The sequence below is a fragment of the Epinephelus lanceolatus genome, chromosome 16 (genome assembly GCF_041903045.1).
Source record: "Epinephelus lanceolatus isolate andai-2023 chromosome 16, ASM4190304v1, whole genome shotgun sequence".
Lineage (NCBI taxonomy): Eukaryota > Metazoa > Chordata > Actinopteri > Perciformes > Serranidae > Epinephelus > Epinephelus lanceolatus.
In genome coordinates this window covers 2,784,675-2,803,393 of record NC_135749.1, presented here as the reverse complement: position 1 = coordinate 2,803,393, position 18,719 = coordinate 2,784,675, and the positions used below count along the sequence as shown (strand labels likewise).

Sequence of the window (18,719 nt, the reverse complement as noted above, 5' to 3'; positions counted from 1 at the left end):
ACAGTAGATGTCAGTTTGGACGAGCCCAGTTTGGAGAAGCAGGCTGGAGTCCAACAATGTGCTGCTGTGGAGGGGTCGGCAACAAAACACATTTTAGCCACCTAAAAAAATGAATACTAGTTGAAGCATACGCTATATTGAGAGTATTTTCACTGCTTTACCTTTTAGTCAGACAGTGATTTCCAACAGGAAAATGAAGCCTTTATACTGTTGACTCCCATGCCAGACTCCATTGAGAAAAACAGTGATTTAACATCACTGAACCCAGGAGCTGCTGGTCTACTGCTGCCTCAAACTGGTATTTTGTGCATGTTTTTGGGTGACTTCGGCAATTTAAGAAGTTTATTCGGATTCACCAAAGTCGCACAATAAGACAAACTAACAACAAGATCGGAGGCAGCAGTGCACCAGCAGCTCCTGTGTTCAGCCAGCCAAAATTAGGGATTTTGTCAATGGGGTTTGGTGGCTTTAAAGAGGGCATAGAGGGGAACTGATGCCGCTAACAGCTTCCCCGTCAGAACAGGCTGTCTGAAGGAAAGGTAAAGCGGTAAAAATACCCTCAATGCGGCGAACACTTCAAGTGATATTGATTTTTTTAGGTGGCTAAAACAGGTTTTGTTGCTGCCTCATCAACATTAGCACACTGCTTAGCTTCCATGTCAGACTCCAGACACCTACTATGGATAAATACGCCATAAAACCCTTCTTCCAAAAATCCGAACTGTCCCTTTAAAAGCAGTATCAGGGAAGTCATTTCAGGGCTTTAACAAATAGCAGTAAGAACACATTTTCTGCAGCTGCAGCGAGGTAAGAACCTCCATTATTCCTGCGCTGACTGACGCCGTGTTTAATATGCGATTTTTAAGAAAACATAAGCGTTAACCCGGCGTGGCAGGCCGACCCCAGAGCTAACTGCAGGCTAAATGAGCATACAGCATGTGACTGCATGTGTGAGCGTGCTTCTTTGCAGGGAGCTGGGTTTATTATAACCAAAGCCGGAGAAAGAAAGAGAAAATGAACGCAGTCGTCACAGTGTGTCGTAAAAAGCGAGGGGTGAAACGAAGATATCCGCTAACAGGCGGCGCAGAGATGGAAAGGGAAGACACAGGGAGCTGCTGAGGAGAGAGTGTGTCTCTGCGTGCAGTCAAACGGAGGTGCTCATTACCATGTACTTGCCTTTTTCAACCGCCTAGGAATGACGTGCCACTTTGACCTGCCTGCACGTCATCCGGGGGTCACACACAATGAGGCCTTTGTGTGAGAGTGTGTGTGTGTGCAGCCCTAACTGAATTGGAGCTTTTCCAAAGATTGGAAGTTTGAAACCAGTGGGAAGTCCCCCTCCACCCGCAGTCAAACAGAAAAACTGAAGACTAAGCAGTGATTTGCATACACACACTCTCTCTCTCTCTCTCTCTCTCCCTCGGTGTGACTCATCCACAGGCAGTTTGTCTCCTCTGTGTTTTGTGTGGATGTGGCAGACAGTGCAGGTGGCCATCTCACCATATCACCCACCTACTGCTGTCAGTCCTTACACAACAACACCAACAAAGTCAGCTATTTTTATGTTGCTATGGACGTACAGTACCTCACCCTACCTCGTATCATTCGGTGTTTTTGCCTCAACTCTGTCAATAAAAACATCTAAACAGAGAGATGAGTGACAAAATACGAGGAGCACCTGACAATATCCTGCAATGCAGTATCATAACCCTGAAATCAGAGCTGTCACTTCACCTCTGTTGTAGTTTTTGAGGCCTTCAGTTGTCGTGTTGCTTTGGTTTGCATTATATTGCACAGGTGTCACCTAGTCTGCTTCCTCTCTTGATGACCACAAGTCTTCCTCTGCTTCCTTTTTATGTCTGATAACCAAGCTGATATTTGGACATGCAGAGACAGAGAAAAAGTTGCAAGAAGTAAATCTTTCATCCTTCTCGTCTCTCTCCTTTCCTTCCATCACGTTTTAAAATCCTGGAGACACAGAGAGAGAGCGGTTCAGAGGAAAGAGCAAGTGAGCATCACATGGGTGCAAAGACAAAAAGAGAGCGCGTCCTTGACGGTTTATCATGAACAAACCGGAGGCGAAATAAAGAGTGACTGCAAAGCAGGAGACAGCAAATTAAAGATGTGTTGTTAAGAGGAGAATGAGTGATTTGGGAGTCCTCGCTTGCTTTCCCCCTCCATCGCTGCTGTAATCCAGAGGATTCGGTCAGGGTGGGAGAAAAAAAGCGATGGGAGTCAGATGAAAGGAAACGGATGAATGAATGAGCGAAAGACGGAGGTGTGGTCAGGCCGGCGACGCCACACCCTGGGAACTCCCAACATCCCTCGCCCCGGATAGCGATGACGAGGCAGGTCAGATGATTGCTGTGTCACGCCAGTGCAGACCAACACACACTTGCACACACAAATGCATAAACACACACAAACTCACGGTGAGACAGAGCCAGCTAAGTACCAGTGTACTGCTGCAGGACCCAGACATGCTGCAGAGTCAAATCGAGAGCGCAGACACACACTCACACACACCAAACTCGCTCACAAACATACACACACTCGCTCACACACACTCAGCCACTCTCACAGCTGCACTCTACTACACTCAGACTCTGTGATACAACGATCGGTTTTTTGGGGGCATTGTCTAAAAGCCAGAGGAGTGGGAAGGAGCGGAGAATGAGAGCAGAGGAGAAGGAGGGGGAAAGGAAAGGAAAGGAGAATCAGGAGACAGAGAAGTCGTCAACAGAGCTTTTCGCTCTTTTGCAAAAGTCGTCGTCCTTGCACTCGTTGGTTTCCATCAAAAGGGCATTCGACATGCGACGAGTGGAGGACGGACACTTTCGATATTCGGCAATTTCGGAAGAGGACACCTCTCAGACCTGGATCCGTTTGCAGCAGCTCAGGGATGGATTTACTGCAAGAGAAGAAAGAAAGACAGTTTGTTTCTTCCTGTTATGTTTTTGGGAGGAAAGTCGCCTCCGAGTTTGGAGTTTGCCGGGTCGCTGTGATTTTTTTGCAGAAACGTTGATGGATGCAGATGCGGAAGAGTCGAGTCTGGGAAAGAGACAGAAAGCATCATGACGAAGTTAGGTGGCAAGTGGAGAAAGAGGCACACAGAGTATGGAGAGTGTGTGTATATGGTGGGGAATTTGGAGGCAACATTGCATGAAAATTTCCCCCCAAAAAACCCCTCTGTAGTGCCGCACATCAGCGAGGAGAGACAGACGACTGCGACGCCTATCTCCCCTCCATCTCCTGCGTTTTTACCTTTCGCTCTGCCTCCCCCGTCTACATGTACATCTACATTTAGACCCACATGCAAACAACATACGCTGACTAAGCTTTCGATGCTACACAGACACCTCATATCACCCCGCACCCCCTTCCTCTTTCCCCCGCCTCCTCCTCCTCCTCCTCCTCCTCTTCTGTTGCAGGCACATCCTCCTCCAGGCGGGTCAGGTCAGGCAGGCTGGTAGTGTCCTCACGTAGCCCAAGGAGCGGTGTCCTCAGCTCGGGCACGGCGGCAGCCGCTGCAGGGGTCGATGAGGACCAGGCGTGGAGCTCTGAGGCTCTCTGCAGCTCCAGACAGGCTCCAGACGCACTGACCTACATCAGTCTCAGTCAGACTGGGAGAGAGATGGAGAGAGCGGGAGAGAGAGAGAGAGGGATGAGGTGGGGGTGGGGGGTGCGGAGAGAGAGACGGAGAGCAGGAAAGGATGGGCGAGAATGATTGAAAGACTGGTGAGCAGGCAAATGGGTGGAGAGGCTCGGTGTGCAACAACAGCAACATTTATCAGAAAGAAAGTGAAAGAGTGGCAGGATGCGGGGGGGACGAGGGGGGGAGCATTCAAATAAAGTCTCAACACTAATAACTCATAAAAATCCCGTTTTGTCCTCATCAGGTCGCTAATCTGTATCCCCGCCTCACTTTTCCCCTTTTGCCTCAGCTCCCTCCCCACGCAGCCTCCCTCTTCCTCTCTCCTCCTCTTCCTCTGTCTGTTCAGCCTGATTCTCATCATATACCATTCGAAACGTCTCTCACTGTGGGAGGATTAGTCCGTCTCTGGCTGCCTGCTTATCTGTCTGCTCTGGCTTTTGGGCTGCAGAGGGAGAGGAGGAGGCGGAGGAGAGGAGGTGGAGGAGGAGGTGTGTGCGCGTGGAGGGGAGGGTTTGGCATCTCTTGCTCAGTTGTTGTGGCTGTATCAGCTCGACTCAGCTTATTGCGAGTGTGTGTGTTTTTTTTTTGTTGTTGCTGGAGTGGAGCAGCAGAGGCTCTGCAGTGCGGCAGTAGTAGAGAGAACATTTTGTACTACTGTGTGTGTGTTTGTGTGTGTGTGTTCAGGCAGGTGTGGATGTGTGTGGCAGTTCGGCGTGCATCTCCCTGCACACTTAGACTGATTGCGTCCATTCCTGCAATGTTTCGGTGGTGTGTGTCCGACTTGCTATGTGTGATCATTACTCCCCAGCGCCGGCATCGACACTAAACTCGGATCAATACCAATAGTGAGACAGATAGATCAAGCTAACGTTAGCGTGGCTCCCCCGGGACCCCGTGTGGCAGTGGAAGTCAGTCTCTAAAGCAACATACCTCAGTCACACTAACAACGTCTTTATCCTGAGGTGAACGTCTATAGGCCCGGGGGAGCTGGAAAAAAAAAGGCGAGTATATTAGAAGGTACGGTAAAATGCAGCTGGGTCAGCGGATCCTGGTAAGGTCAGTGACTCACTAAGAGATTTAAGAAATTGAAGATGCTCTAGGTTTTTAAAGGGTTAGTTTAGTTTTCTCCTCGAAAGCCCTCCTGATTTATTGGGAGCTGTCAGTCTTCGCAGTTCATCTATGAGGGACTAACCCCTGTGTTATGGCCGTGGACATATTAGAAGAATTGGTTTGCTAAGATTTGAGAGATCAGAGGCAATCAAACTAAACACTGGTGGGATAAAACCTCCATCTGCACCTCGGCACAGGTCCCTCGAACAAGAACGCCTAAAACTGCCATTGCTCTAAAAATAAATCACTCTCCACTGGCCAGATACAAGCCGATGTGTTGCTATTATCAGGTAGAGAAGAAACTGCACGGACAAAAATGTAAAAATGACAAGTTGTGGTTTTACGGGGAGGTGAAACAGGAGGTTGCCAGGCAACCTGCAGAGACGTAAAGAAGTCACTGCCCCCTGCAAGAAGTAGTTACAACATGTAACTCCTCATAAAAACACAACTTTCCATTTTCGTATTTCTGTCTGTGTCTGGATTAATCTAAGATATAAGTGTTGATGGTGACCTTTAGAGGTGCTGGTAGCCGTAGTGCAAAACTAAGCTAATCCTAAGATTCGGCTGGGTTTAGATTGTAAAATACGTCACTTGTTTCAACAGCCAATCAGCTTGTCAGCTGGTCAAGTCAAAATGACCACAGACAGCATGTTGGTTTGCTGCAGGAGGTGCTCCATCCGCACCGAGCCCTCTGTTTCTGTCCTTATGGTGTGCCGACGGGATTGGATGTTGGGTAGCTGCTGCTGCTCGCTGCTTACTCTTCACACAAAGAGTTCGTCAAAAGCTGTGACGCAAGCAAGTCGATCTCAGGACCTCGGTCTGACCACGGTAAGCCTCTGAGTGCTACGGCCAGTATTTCAGGGTTCCCAGGCTGAAACGTGCAACATCATTTCGGCTAATCTCAATAAACAGATATCTGTAGATACACTTCTAAAAAGCAAACAAAAAGCTAAATCACTGTCAGACAATAGCCGATGGGTTCCAAGACTGCATTCTGTGTTCCACTGCTTTTACTCTTGACAAAAACTGTTTACCTGTCGTTCAAAAGTGATTCATCAGTTCTACTCAAACAACACGTTCTCACTACATTTGGTCATGGACTTTTCACGTCGAGATATGACGTCCAAGGTACCCTCGGCACGTTGGTTGTTGACGTTCTTAGACGCTGTCAACTTCTGTCAAACTACACTTCTGTTTTCACAGGAAATGTACAGTTTGCATATAGTCTCTTTCAAAATAAAAGCACTACGTCGGTACAACACTGCAAATTCATGTTTTTTCCTTAAACAACTAACACACGTGGTTATGTTTTGCCAACACACGCACATGGTTGGGTTTAGGAAAAGGAACAGGGTTTGGCTTTACAATCGTACGGGAGGTGAGCACCAGCCTCCCCAGTGAAGTCGGTGGTTGTTGGATCCATTCACCACCCCTACCGCACACTCTACTTGGACTTCTGCCACCTTAACTTTCATTGTTGTCCTGCTGTGTTTCCCCCGATGTCGCATCAAGCTGATGTGAAAGGACGAGTTTTTCATCAGTGTCTGACACCAAGTCACCGACCAAGCACTGGGGTTCGATGACTTCGGAGTGAGAACATGTTGACTCAACTACAAAATGTAACAAACAAATGTAGACCAGAACCAGAACTCATCCGATACCAAAATCTTGTACCTTTGTCCACAGATTAGATTAGTCAACATTACCTTGAGACTGTTTCACTGACTGCCAATAGACCTTTTCTCTTTTGAGAAAAGGTCTATTGGCACAACCAACTGTAGCTTCTGCTCAACCTGCAAGAAGCTGCTACGTCACCAAGCTCCCAGAGCAACCCATTCTGTGAGTGTGCTTGAACATATGTTGCTGAGCCACAGTCTGGTGTTACTCAGCACTTCAGAGCCGCAGATTCAACACCACTTCAAGAAAATTCAGGGCTGTTGGCAGCTGTAGCAAAATCAGGGAGTGCAGGGAGTGTATCTTTAAGAAAAATAAACGACTTGTTTGAATTACTAAAAGGCAACATGTGACCTCAATCCACTCAAAACCAAACAATGGTGCAATTTCTCTTTGGGATGGATTGAAAGAGCTCTCGGTTCAGTCCATATGAAACATAAACCATCCACTGAAATCACAAAAACCAAGAGCTGCTTTCAAAACAACACGGGTCCATACTGCAGCTTATGTGTGTCTCTATCCAGGACGGTGAGGAGTGTGTTCCTTATTTCACATGACACACTCCCTGACACCTGATTATGGTTGAAACGCTGGGCTGCTGCAGCCAAGTTTCAAAGTCAGTCCAGATAGAGACAGATAGAGATGTCACTGTGTAGATCTCTTTCCCATTTTCTGCTGCAGAGAGCAAAGTTATCAGGTCCAGATGCAAAGAAAAGTGGGTCACCACACTAAACATGTGCCAGACCCTATACTTCCCCATATGTACAGGGACCCACTGCTTACACTAGTGTACATATGTACACTTGCCAAGTCAGACCGTTCTCTTCCCCATCTCCCAAAATAGCACAGAGCGGACTCAGAGTGAGCGTGTGTGTGTGTGTGTGTGTGTGTGTGTCTGCCTCCATCTGGTGTATATCTTACATCTGCACATACATCCCTGCCTGTACGCATGGTTCCCCTACGGTAAATCGCACAATTTGATCATAACTACAGGGTGTGTTTCACATCTTTTAAGTTGTTCTGTTTCGCCGCAGTCTTTTGTCTCAATGTTCGTCTCGTATGACATCCAAACTAGTAGCTGCCTTAAACCCCCAGACCCTTTCATGCTGCGTCTCTGCCATCACAAACAACAGAAATCTGACAGCGGTGAAGGAGCGCGGTTTGGCCCGGAGATCTTTTTAATGGGGAGTTTACAGGCGAACAAGCAGTTTTTTTTTCACTGAGGGAGTTTAGTGTTTCTGTGCTCCAGAGGTCGGGAGGAATCTGTTGGGACGGGGCCAGCTCCATTTCAGGGGGATTCAGCATGCGGAGCTCTAGAAAAGTGAGCCATGGTATATCATCAGAATGGCTCAAATAGCCCCGGGCTGACTACTATTTGTGAACATAGAGGTATTTAAGGCCAAGAGTGCTCCGTCAAAGCCTTCGCTGAGTTTTCCAAGTATTTTCCAGCGTGACCTTTTTCTCAGAAATAAATGCTGCGCTAGCCGGTCGAAATCAGTGACACACTTTGTCTTCCTTCCTGCTGCCTCCAGCTTTTTTTTCTTTGTTTAACACTTTACAAGTTGTGACAAATTACAATGCTGAGAGCGCCGCAGAACAACAGCAATATCTAGATGAACCAAGAGCATGTAAACACTCGGGCGCAGACAAACACACACTGCTGGGCCGGCTGGGGAGGGTAATGTGATTGGACTGGACAGCAAGTGTCAACCCATGGGGCAAATCAGCTGTGTTATGATGCGTAATCGGTCGGCTGTCTGGGGAGGTGTGTGTGTGCGTGTTTGTGTGTGTGTGTGTGTGTGTGTCACACTGCCACACACACACGGGTCATTCGCTGGCTATGCCCAGGGTGTATTGCATTGATTAGTGTTGGTCACATCTTGAGCTGACAGTGTAGCGGCATCGCTGCCATGACAGGAGAACCCCTCCTGTTATTGTTGTTGTCTCCCTGTGTGCGTGTGTGTGTGTGTGTGTGTGTTGGGGTGGGGGTTATGAGTTCGGCTACCTTTGGGGACACATTTCAGCCTAAAGACCAGTTAATTGGAGACGGCTTGTCCAACTGGGGACAAAGCTGTGTCCCTAATTGGGGGAAAAGCTGATTTTTAGATCAGTAGTTAAGCTTAGGGTCAAGTCTCCAGGAAACTAACGTATGCCTAAGTAATTTCCCCAAAAGCTACCTACGTGAGTGTGTGTGTCCACTGTCTTCTGTAAACCTGCCTTGTAAGGCCCCGATCACACAGAAAGCATTTTGCAGGTTGTAAAACGTGAGGTGCACGCACTGCCCTTTTTTCTAAAACTGAATACTTGCTGCATCTTTTTATTGTTGCTAACTGTGCTTTGTAAAGTCGTATAGCTCTGGGTATCCAGCAACCACTACCACCAGTTTCTCCTCCATTGTTTACCAACTGTACACTTGTTGTCGTGACCACCACAGAAGCCCCGCCTCTCGGAGATAACGTGGGGCGCTTTTCCGCTCTGAGTTGAAGTTTTTTCGACTGGAGGAGTTCAGAGCGCTCTGGCAAAAACGGCAGGTGCCTAGAGTGCAGAAACACGAGGCTTGTAGCAACGCAAAAACAGCGAGCAAAAAGCCTCACTCTCATTAAAATCAATAATAAAAAGCCGTCTCTAGCTGCTAAAACACTTCCTGTGTGATCACAGCCTGATACAGTATATATATTTATATGTAATAACGCCTATGAAGAAAGGTGTATAGAATAGTTCTGTTTATTTAAACTTTCGTCTCATTTTGGTACTTTGGGCCATCATTTCTGTCAGATGTGCTAATGTTGTACTCACCAAGTTAAATGCGTAGATCTGGCACACTGTAGTCTCGCCATCAGACAATCAGAGATCTCCGCCTTCTGATAGTCTGGGGACACTCCTTTCTAAAGTGTGTTTAACACACCGGCGAAAACGGCCGGCAACAAAGCAACGCCTCTTGCATTTTTGAAAAGGACACGCCCTCACGGAAATGTGCGCTCCCCGTTTTCTCGTCTGCAATGACACAAACACACAGAGAGCTTGAAAATGGATGCCGAGAGATTAAACTCCGTTTTATCAAACGTGTGCTCAGTCCACAAGATTGTGGAAATGAAGGACTTACAGCGACTTGAGCCATTTTGTACAGTGTGTGTGTGTTTACGAGCACAAGAGTTCAGCGAGCCACCAAAGGACCGCCCTGCAGATTTACTATTGGTTCTGCAACGTAGGGAGTTTTTTTAATCTCTGAAATTGTATCTGCTCATCTAAACACAAAATCAGGGAGAAAGACATCAGTTTTTATTTAAGCAAAGCGTCTAAAGACTGACTTGTGAGTCTAAACACACATTGTGACATCATGACGGCAAGAAAAAACCTTTCAGACAGTGTTGGGGAAACTACTTTGAACTAGTGTACCTACAGTCAAGCTTATCTTCAACAGAAGTAGTTACAGTAAGCTACAGCAACACTACACTTTGCCCACCTTAAATTTCGTTGTTGTCCCGTCGCGTTTCCCCTGGACACTGCTGACCGTGCATCAAGCCAAGGTGAAAGGTCAGCCTTTTTCGTCGGTGTTTGACGCCAGAAATCACTGACCAAGCACCAGCTTTCAACGACTTCGGAGTGAGACTGGGTTGGAAAAAACATCAGCCAACATTTGTATGTGGGGCCCATGAGGGTAGTAAATGGGCCGAGAAATGGGCCCTTCACTGGGCTCCATGCTGGGCCCATGCCAATTGCCCACAGTAGGCCCCACTTGGGTTACGCCAGAGCTACCTGGGTACCAACTGGGTATGGGCCCAAAATGTGCATCTTATCTGGGCTCCACTTGGGTAAACCAAGCCAAGTGGGCAGTTGGCATAGGGCTAATATGGAGCCCATGGACAATCCAATGTAGGGCCCATTATTTGGTCCATTTAGTGCCCACATGGGCCCCACATACAAATGTATAATACAAAAATCATTTTGAGAGCAAAATGTTACAAAACGTGAAACTGTACTCACAGGACAGATTGTTAAATCGGATATTTGTCGCTCTGCTTTTGGCTTATTTTTAGAAAGCCTCCCCTGTAATGCACCGAGGGAAGGGTGGAATCTGCTCATTAATTTGGCCACTGCAGAGCTGTGTGTGTGTGAGACACGCTGAAATCAAACAACATGAGCGGAGCAGAGAGTGAGTCTGTCTGTTTGTTACACAACACTGAGTCAACGGTGTGGAGCTGTATGTACAGTAACAGCAGACTGTTGGCACTCAGAGAGAACAGGTGGAATAAACAGTTCATGATGACAATTTATGTGTGTGTGTGTGTGTGTGTGTGTGTGTGCTGGAGTGTTTGAAGGAGAGACAACCAACCAGTTCACATTGGCCCAGGCTGACCAGACAATAATAATAATTCCATAACGACGCAGAGGCCTCGAGGGACTCCACGAATAGAAACTTTCAAAGATGGGAGGAGGAGGAGGAGGCAGGAAGAAGAAGGATCAGACGAGAGAAAGAAAATGGGTTGTCTGTGTTTGTCACCCACATATGTGTGTGTGTGTGTGTGTGTGTGTGTTCGTTGCTTCAGAACAGCACATTCTGGTTTTTGCCTCCATACTTTACACTTGCTGAATGTTTCTGCGTGTCAGACTCTCCTCCCCAGGCTCTTTGTTGCTTTTATAGCTCAGGCGGTCTTATCTAACCAGGTCCCCCGAGAAAACCAGAGACAGAGAGAAAGAGGGAGGGAGAGGGAGCAACGAGGCTGCAGACTGCAGAGAGCAGGCAGGGGAAGAGGAAGAACTGAAAGTCATATCAACAGCGCTGCAAAAACATCTATCCTAATGAGTCACGTCGTCTACACTGAGTCTCAGAATATTATTTTATCTTCAGAAAAAGCAACAGTCTGAAGAACCGAGCCGGTGCAGCGCAGGATCTGCTTTAAATGACACATTTTCTTTTTGCTCTCTCAACATATTGTTTGTAAAAAACTGCGGGAGGAAGCAAAACTGCGTTTATAACAAGTGGAAACAGGTTCAGAGGCAAAATGAGCCAAGTTAGCGAGACATTTTAGAAACGGGGGAATTCTAGGATGTGGCAATCTTAGTGCTTTAAAGAGAGGATTATTGTGTTAATGCAGACTTGTTGGAAAGTGACCAATCGGCTCTAAGCTAACTCTCCATCTGTGCGGCTGCCAATCACAGCAGTGGCTCGTTAAAAAAAGCTGCTGAAGCAAAATGTTCCTGGTCACACACAGGTGAGAGTGGAGGCCTGAGGCGGTGTTTGTACTGTTGACTCATGTTGTTAAATCTACTGTAAAAGTTAACTGGATCCACCTCTCTGCTCTGGATCACGCTGATCAGCAGTTATTTAACAGACGATATTAGTATTGACACGCACATTAGACAGAGCTAGTTATCATGAGCATGTGATCTGATTGGTAACCCTCTAATCAGGAGGTTGCCAACCTCTGTGGTGACCCCGTCAGATGAATACGGTTTGATATATGGCTGTGGCCTTAAAGTGTCCACATCACCCAAGTATGTAAATTTCATCATCTGCCCACGTCTGCGAGGATCTGTATATGTCACTGACATGTAGTGCTGTACACGTAGACAAACGTGTGAGCATGGAAATATGTGTAGAAACAAACTTAGCATTAACACAAGTGTGTGCCGGCCCGTTTTGGAGTTAATCCAGCCCTGCAGTGTGGACACAAGTTGGGCACAGCTAAATTTTTAGAGGCCTGAAGTGATGGGAGTGAAAATAGCTAAATATAAAATGTTCTCAGACATAATTTGTCGCCCCTTTACATGATGTTGTGCCCCTGAAGATTTACTTTGGGACCCTCTGATGGATCACGACCCAGAGTTTGGGAACCTTTACTCCAAACATTAACTGCTTAAGCTAAAAACACATTGATGTGTCATGTGACGTGCATCAAGTGCCGCCACTTGCACACCAGACACGATGCACTGCAGCTTATTAACAGACGGCCACACAAAGTTATTACTACTCGTACTGAAAGATCTGTACTTCCACCTCTGCGTTAGCTTAAATCACGTTAACAGCCGCTAATTAAACTTTATTTCTCACCTGAGGAGCCGATCTCCAGAGCTGTGACTCATCAGGCAATATCTGTTTGGCCATTGTCTTTATAATGACGGGATTGTGCGTCGTTTGAACCTCAACAACAAGTCTCACCTCGTCTAGTCTTTGTCACACACGAGCAACAGAGTTCTCTTTATAGATCCATGGTGAGGAGAGGAGTCGAGCTGCCACAGGAGGTAACCAGTGTCCCAAAATAATCAGCCATATTTACCAAAGTAACACATTTGAAGTGTAGCTACTAAAACACCCATAAAGTAATGACACTCTTTTCTATCCCGGCTAATCTTGCTGATTATGAGTGCTGTTTTTAAACAATGAACTTAACATTCCAACACATCAGGTGTTACAATACAAGGGCTCAGTGAAATGAATGCTGCGCAGCCACAGGTCACATCAACACAAATATACCCTCTTTACACCTGGCATTAACATGCGTTTTTTGTGATCGGATTGCAATCGGGTTGCTCTTGACCACATGAAAACACAGCTGTAAATACACTCGAGACGGATTGTTCCCCGATCTACCAAACCACCTCTGAAGGGGGCCCGGGACGCATTGTGACCACATCGAACACAAGTGTAAATGCAAATGCGTCTCCAATCCACATGCAACAACTCCGTGGGCTAAAATACGTAAACGAGGTGCACCAGCTGGGCACAGGAAAAAGAAAGAAGACAACAACAACCCTCAACGTGTACGGACTGCTAAGAAAAACAAAACATGGATGATAGCTGAGGATGGTGTCACGGTGAGACGAAGTGTCCACTCTCCACTTGGTCTGACAAAAGTGTCCATACAATAACGTGACTTCACGGGCAGCTAACATCTTCTTGTTGTTGTTATTGCGGCGCACAGGATATGACGTAGTCTGCTGCTGGAAATGTTTGCAGAAGAAGAAGAGGAGGAGGATGTGACATCAGCGGGACGGAGCGTGATCAGATAGCAAACGGATCTGGATGTGGACCCCAGAGATGCATATTAATATCAGGTGTAAATATATGTGGTCAGGCGCTATCCGATTGCAAAAGACGCATGTTGATGCCAGTGTAAAAGGGGCCATACATTTTTGTTTTAAAACGGCATTTTAAAATGAAAAACATCGCTACACACACAAGTGTTTAAGCACTGTTTCAGAAATAATCTCCATCTATACGACCACACCAGACATGCGTGGACTTGTGTGAACAGGAAGCAGATTGTCTTTTCTACTATGTGAGAGATAGTGAAAATTGAGACCAGAGATTTTTTTGCTTGGACCAACGACAACGTGGAACTTTGTACTGAAAATAACACATGATTATAAGCAGCAAACAGATTGGCCTCTGTCTTAACTGTGCAGGAAAGAGTTTGGTGCCCACTTCCTGTTCACAAACTCTCGCTATTTTAGATAAATACGTCACTAAAATTTGTTTCTCAGAACATTTTAGGAGATAAAAACGCAGTGAAGTAGCAAAATCTTGATTTATTTTCATCAGCACTGCATAGTTTTAGGGATTGATTGGGTTTTGGTCTGGGTTTGAGAGAGAGGAGCGGGTAAGTCTCTTGATCTGCTTCTACACTCAACACAGGTGGTGAGAAATATGAAAATGCGAAGGGACGGCCTGTAGCTCGAGCAACAGTCCTGAGAGCCAGCGAAGCTCTGCAAAATGACGTAAAACATGACATCCGGTGGAGTTTGACCATGGAGGAGGAGGGATATCTAGGGACTGGATGGATGGAGGGAAGTTTACTGCAGTTCATCTACACACACTACCCAGTCGGCGGAGCATCTCTTTAAGGTGCCGTCAGACTGAATGTGGAGAACATTTAAGTTGCCTGAATTCCCCCGTCGCTAAAAGAAAGTTTCACGATCTCAAAAGACTGAATAAAGGACTGATTATTTCTGTTAAGGATGGACATGTTTTGGCGGTGTAAGGCCATGTGTGTGTGTGTGTGTGTGTGCTGTGGGGACAGTGAAAGCACTGCAGAAATAATCAGACAGCTATCACATGCAGACAGCCTGAAATATCCGCATGTTCCCTCCTCCTCGCGCTGAGATGCACATTTATGTTAATGCCACACTACTGTACCGCAGAGTTGCCTCAGCATCACATTACTGGAGCGTGATGTTCCCTGCTCCAGGGCCAAACTCTCTGACTCCCTCTGTGTGTGTGTGTGTGTGTGTGTGTGTGTGTATGTGTGTGTGTGTGTGTGTGTGTGTGACTGTTCTCTAAATCTGTTTGCAAACTGCTGAGTAGAAGCCAGGGAGTTGGTTCACACTGGATTAGCTCTGAGTTGGCTAAACATCAGATAGCAGAGATAACGGTGTCTCTGTGTGTAGGTGTGTGTGTGTGTGTGTGTGTGTGTGTGCTGCAGAGGGGGGTGCAGCTGATATCAGCAGGAATAGGGGAAAACACAGATAAGGCTTTTTCAGGATCTGCAGTTCTAATGGTCATGACGGTTAGATGCTAACGAACAGAGCTGATGTTTATTGACCTTTATTGTGAAATCTTGTTTACAGAAAGCAAAGGAGGAGGAAGGAGGGAATAAGGAAGAGAAGAGGAGGGAAAGAAAGAGAGCAAGAGAGCAGAGCAAGAAAGTCAGCAATATAAGAGGAAGTAGAGAAGAATTGTGAGGAAGTTAGGAAAGAGAAAAACAGGAAGACAACAGAAAAACAGGAAAGACGGAAGAATGGAAACTAAAGGGAGTAAGGGGACAGGAGTCAAGTGAAGGAAAGGGATGAAAGACAAAAAGAAAGATGAAGAGATAGCAAAGAAAGGAAAGTTAGAAAAGGAAAACAAGGGAAGTAAGAAGAAGGAAAAAAGGAGGGAATAAGGAATGGAAAGAGGGTAAAAAGGAGGAAAAAAGATAGAAAGAAATAAACAAGGAAGACAGCAAGGAAAGAAGGAAGAATGGCAACAAAAGAGAGTAAGGGGACAGGAGTCAAGTGAAGGAAAGGGAAGAAGGCAAAAAAGAGATGGAAGGATAGCAAAGGACCACATAAAGGAAAGGAAAGTCTGGGCAGAAGGGAGGAAGGAAAGGAAGAAGGGCCAATTCAAGGAATAAAACAAGGGATGGACAGATGACTGGGAGAAAAGCAGAAAGAAGAAAGGAAGTAAGCAAACAAGTGAGGGAGGAAGTAGATGAGGGAATAAAGGAGGAAACAACAGAAAAACAGGAAAGATGGAAGAATGGTGACAAAAGCAAGTAAGGGGACAGGAGTCAAGAAAAGGAAAGGTGAGAAAGACAAAAAGAGAGATGGAGGGACAGCAAAGAGGCAGATAGAAAGGTAGGAAAGGAAAACAAGGAGAGTAAGTAGAGGAAAAAGAAAGGAGGAAGGAAAGAAATAATGGACAATCCAAGGAACAAAACAAGGGATGGACAGATGACAAAAGCAGAAAGAAGGAAAGAAGTAAGTAAACAAGTGAGGGAGGAAGTAGATGAGGGAATAAAGGAGGAAAACGACAGAAAAACAGGAAAGACGGAAGAAAGGAAAAAAAAAGGGAGGAAAGGGGACAGGAGTCAAGTAAAGGAAAGAGGAAGAAGACAAAAAGAGAGATGGGAGGATAGCACAGAGAAAGTTAGGAAAGGAAAACAAGGAAGCAGGTAGGAGGAAAAAAGGAGGGAATAAGGAAGGGAAGAGGGTAAAAGGAGGAGAGGAAAGAGAAAGAAATAAGCAAGACAGAAATTTAAAAGCAAGGAGAAAAGAACTGTGAGGAAGGAAGGAAACAGAAAAACAGGAAAGAAGGAAGAAACAAAAGTGAGTAAGGGGACAGGAGTCAAGGAAAGGGGAGAAAGGCAAAAAGAGAGATGGAGGGACACATTAAGGAAAGTAAAACAAGGGCAGTAGGTAGGAGGAAAAAGAAGGGAGGAAGGAGAGGAAGAATGGGCAATCCAAGGACAGATGACTGGTGAAAGCAGAGAGGAGATAAGAAGTAAGTAAACAAGTAAGTAAGAAAGTAGAAGAGAGAATAAAGGCATGAAAAGTAAAGGAAAGGGGTGAAAGACAAAGAGAGAGAGAAAGTTAGGAAAGGAAAACAAGGGAGGTAGGTAAGTAGAGGGAAATAAGGATGGGAAGAGGGCAAAAAGGAGGAAAAGAAAGAGAAAGAAATAAGCAAGAAAGACAGCAAGGAAAGAAGGAAGAAAGGAAACCAAAGCGAGTAAGGGGTCAGGAGTCAAGTGAGGGAAAGGGGAGAAAGACAAAAAGAGATGGAAGGACACATTAAGGAAAGTAAAACAAGGGCAGTAGGTAGGAGGAAAAAGAAGGGAGGAAGGAAAGGAAGAATGGGCAATCCAAGGAATAAAAGAGGGGATGGGCAGATGACAGGGAGCAGAAAGAAGGAAAGAAGGAAGTAAACAAGTAAGTGAGGGAGGAAGAAGATGAAGGAATAAAGGAGGAAACGACAGTGAGTAAGGGGACAGAGTCAAGTAAAGGAAGGAGGAGAAAGACAAAAGGAGAGATGGAAAGATAGCAAAGAGACAGAAAGTTAGGAAAGGAAAACAAGGAAAGTAGGTATGAGGAAGTAAGGAGGGGATAAGGAAGGGAAGAGGGTAAATGGAGGAAAGGAAAGAGAGAAATAAGCAAGGACGAGCAACTGAAAAGCAGGGAGAGAAGAACTGTGAAAAGTGACGAAAGAGAAAAACAGGAAAGACAGAAGAATGGAAAGGGACAGGAGTCAAGGAAAGGAAAGGAAAGGAAAGGAAAGGAAAGGAAAGGAAAGGGGAGGAAGACAAAAAGAGAGATGGAAAGATAGCAAAGAGACACAGAGAAAGTTAGAAAGGAGGACTAGGAAAGTAGGAAGGAGGAAAAAACGAGGGAATAAGGAAGGCAAGAGGACAGACATTTAAAAGCAGGGAGAGAAGAAGTATGAGGAAGTAAGGACAGAGGAAGACAGGAAAGAAGGAAGAAACAAAAGTGAGTAAGGGTACAGGAGTCAAGTAAAGGAAAGGGGAGAAAGACAAAAAGAGAGATGGAGGGACAAAGGGGCACAGAAAGTTAGGAAAGAAGGACAAAGGAAGTAGGTAGAAGGAAATAAGGAGGGAATAAGGAAGGGAAGAGGGTATAAGGAAGAAAAGAAAGACAGACAGACAGAAGCGAGAAAGACAGCTAGGAAAGAAGGAAGAATGGTAACAAAAGCAAGTAAGGGGACAGGAGTCAAGTAAAGGAGAGGGGAGGAAGACAAAAAGAGAGATGGGAGGACAGTGAAGGCAGATAGAAAGTTAGGAAAGGAAAACAAGGAGAGTAAGTAGAGGGGAAAAGAAAGGAGGAAGGAAAGAAAGAATGGGCAATCCAAGGAACAAAACAAGGGATGGACAGATGACAAAAGCAGAAAGAAAGAAACAGGTACGTTAACAAGTAAGGAAAGAAAAAGTAAAAAAGGATGGAGGGAAGAGGGAAGAGAGTGACGGGAAGATGAAATGGACAACAGATGAAAGAAAGGACAGGAAACAAAGAAGAAAAGAAAAAGAAAGAAGGAGTCATTCAACAGGAAACAGATTCTCGGTTCCTTCACAGATCTTCCCTCCTTTTCTTCCACCCACCAGCTGCAGACAAACCCAGTGGGAGGAAGCCGTCATCTTCACTTTCCCTCCTTTCTCCTTCCTCTCTTTCCAGTTTCCTCCTTTTTTTCTCCACAGATTTAAACCCATCGAGATGAGGCTTCATCCCCTCTTTTTCGTGGGAGGGGAAGGTGAATCTAAAAAGGCTTCGCCGGCTCCCCAGCCGATCAATTGATGTCAAAGTGTTTAACTCACAAAGGGCTGCGTAAACGGCTCAGCGGCCCGCGGTTTATGCAGAACACCAGGCGAATCTTTCACAGGACTCCATTGATGTTGCTTGTTTTACCTGAGAAATAAAAACGCTAATCCCCTTGATGTGCACCGAGCGGAGAGGAGGTGATATCTGCGGGGGCGAGAGGGGCGGACCTCCTGTCTGTCACCTCCACATTAGACAAACAAAGCTGTATCTGCTTCGCCTCACAGACCAGCTGCATGAACTCCTAATGCCAACAGATCTCCTGTAAAACCCTGCGTATCTCAGAGAGCCAACATGTGACAAAACCAGCGGAGCTGTTAAACATCCTTATGATTATGGCACAGAATTTATGGCACCACTACCTTAAATAAACAAGAGCATCACTAAGAGGATTGGCAGGCGCTGTGGCCCTTTACGCTGCATGTTGTGTACGTGTTATTAGGTTTGCTTTAATAGGAAATCTGCTGCATTGCTTTAT

General features: G+C 45.9%; 1 pseudogene; it reads left to right on the top strand.

The window, feature by feature from the left end:
* The first annotated feature begins 2,261 nt into the window (after positions 1-2,261).
* LOC144467412 (uncharacterized) lies at positions 2,262-17,737 on the top strand (annotated as a pseudogene).
* Positions 17,738-18,719: the final 982 nt, after the last annotated feature.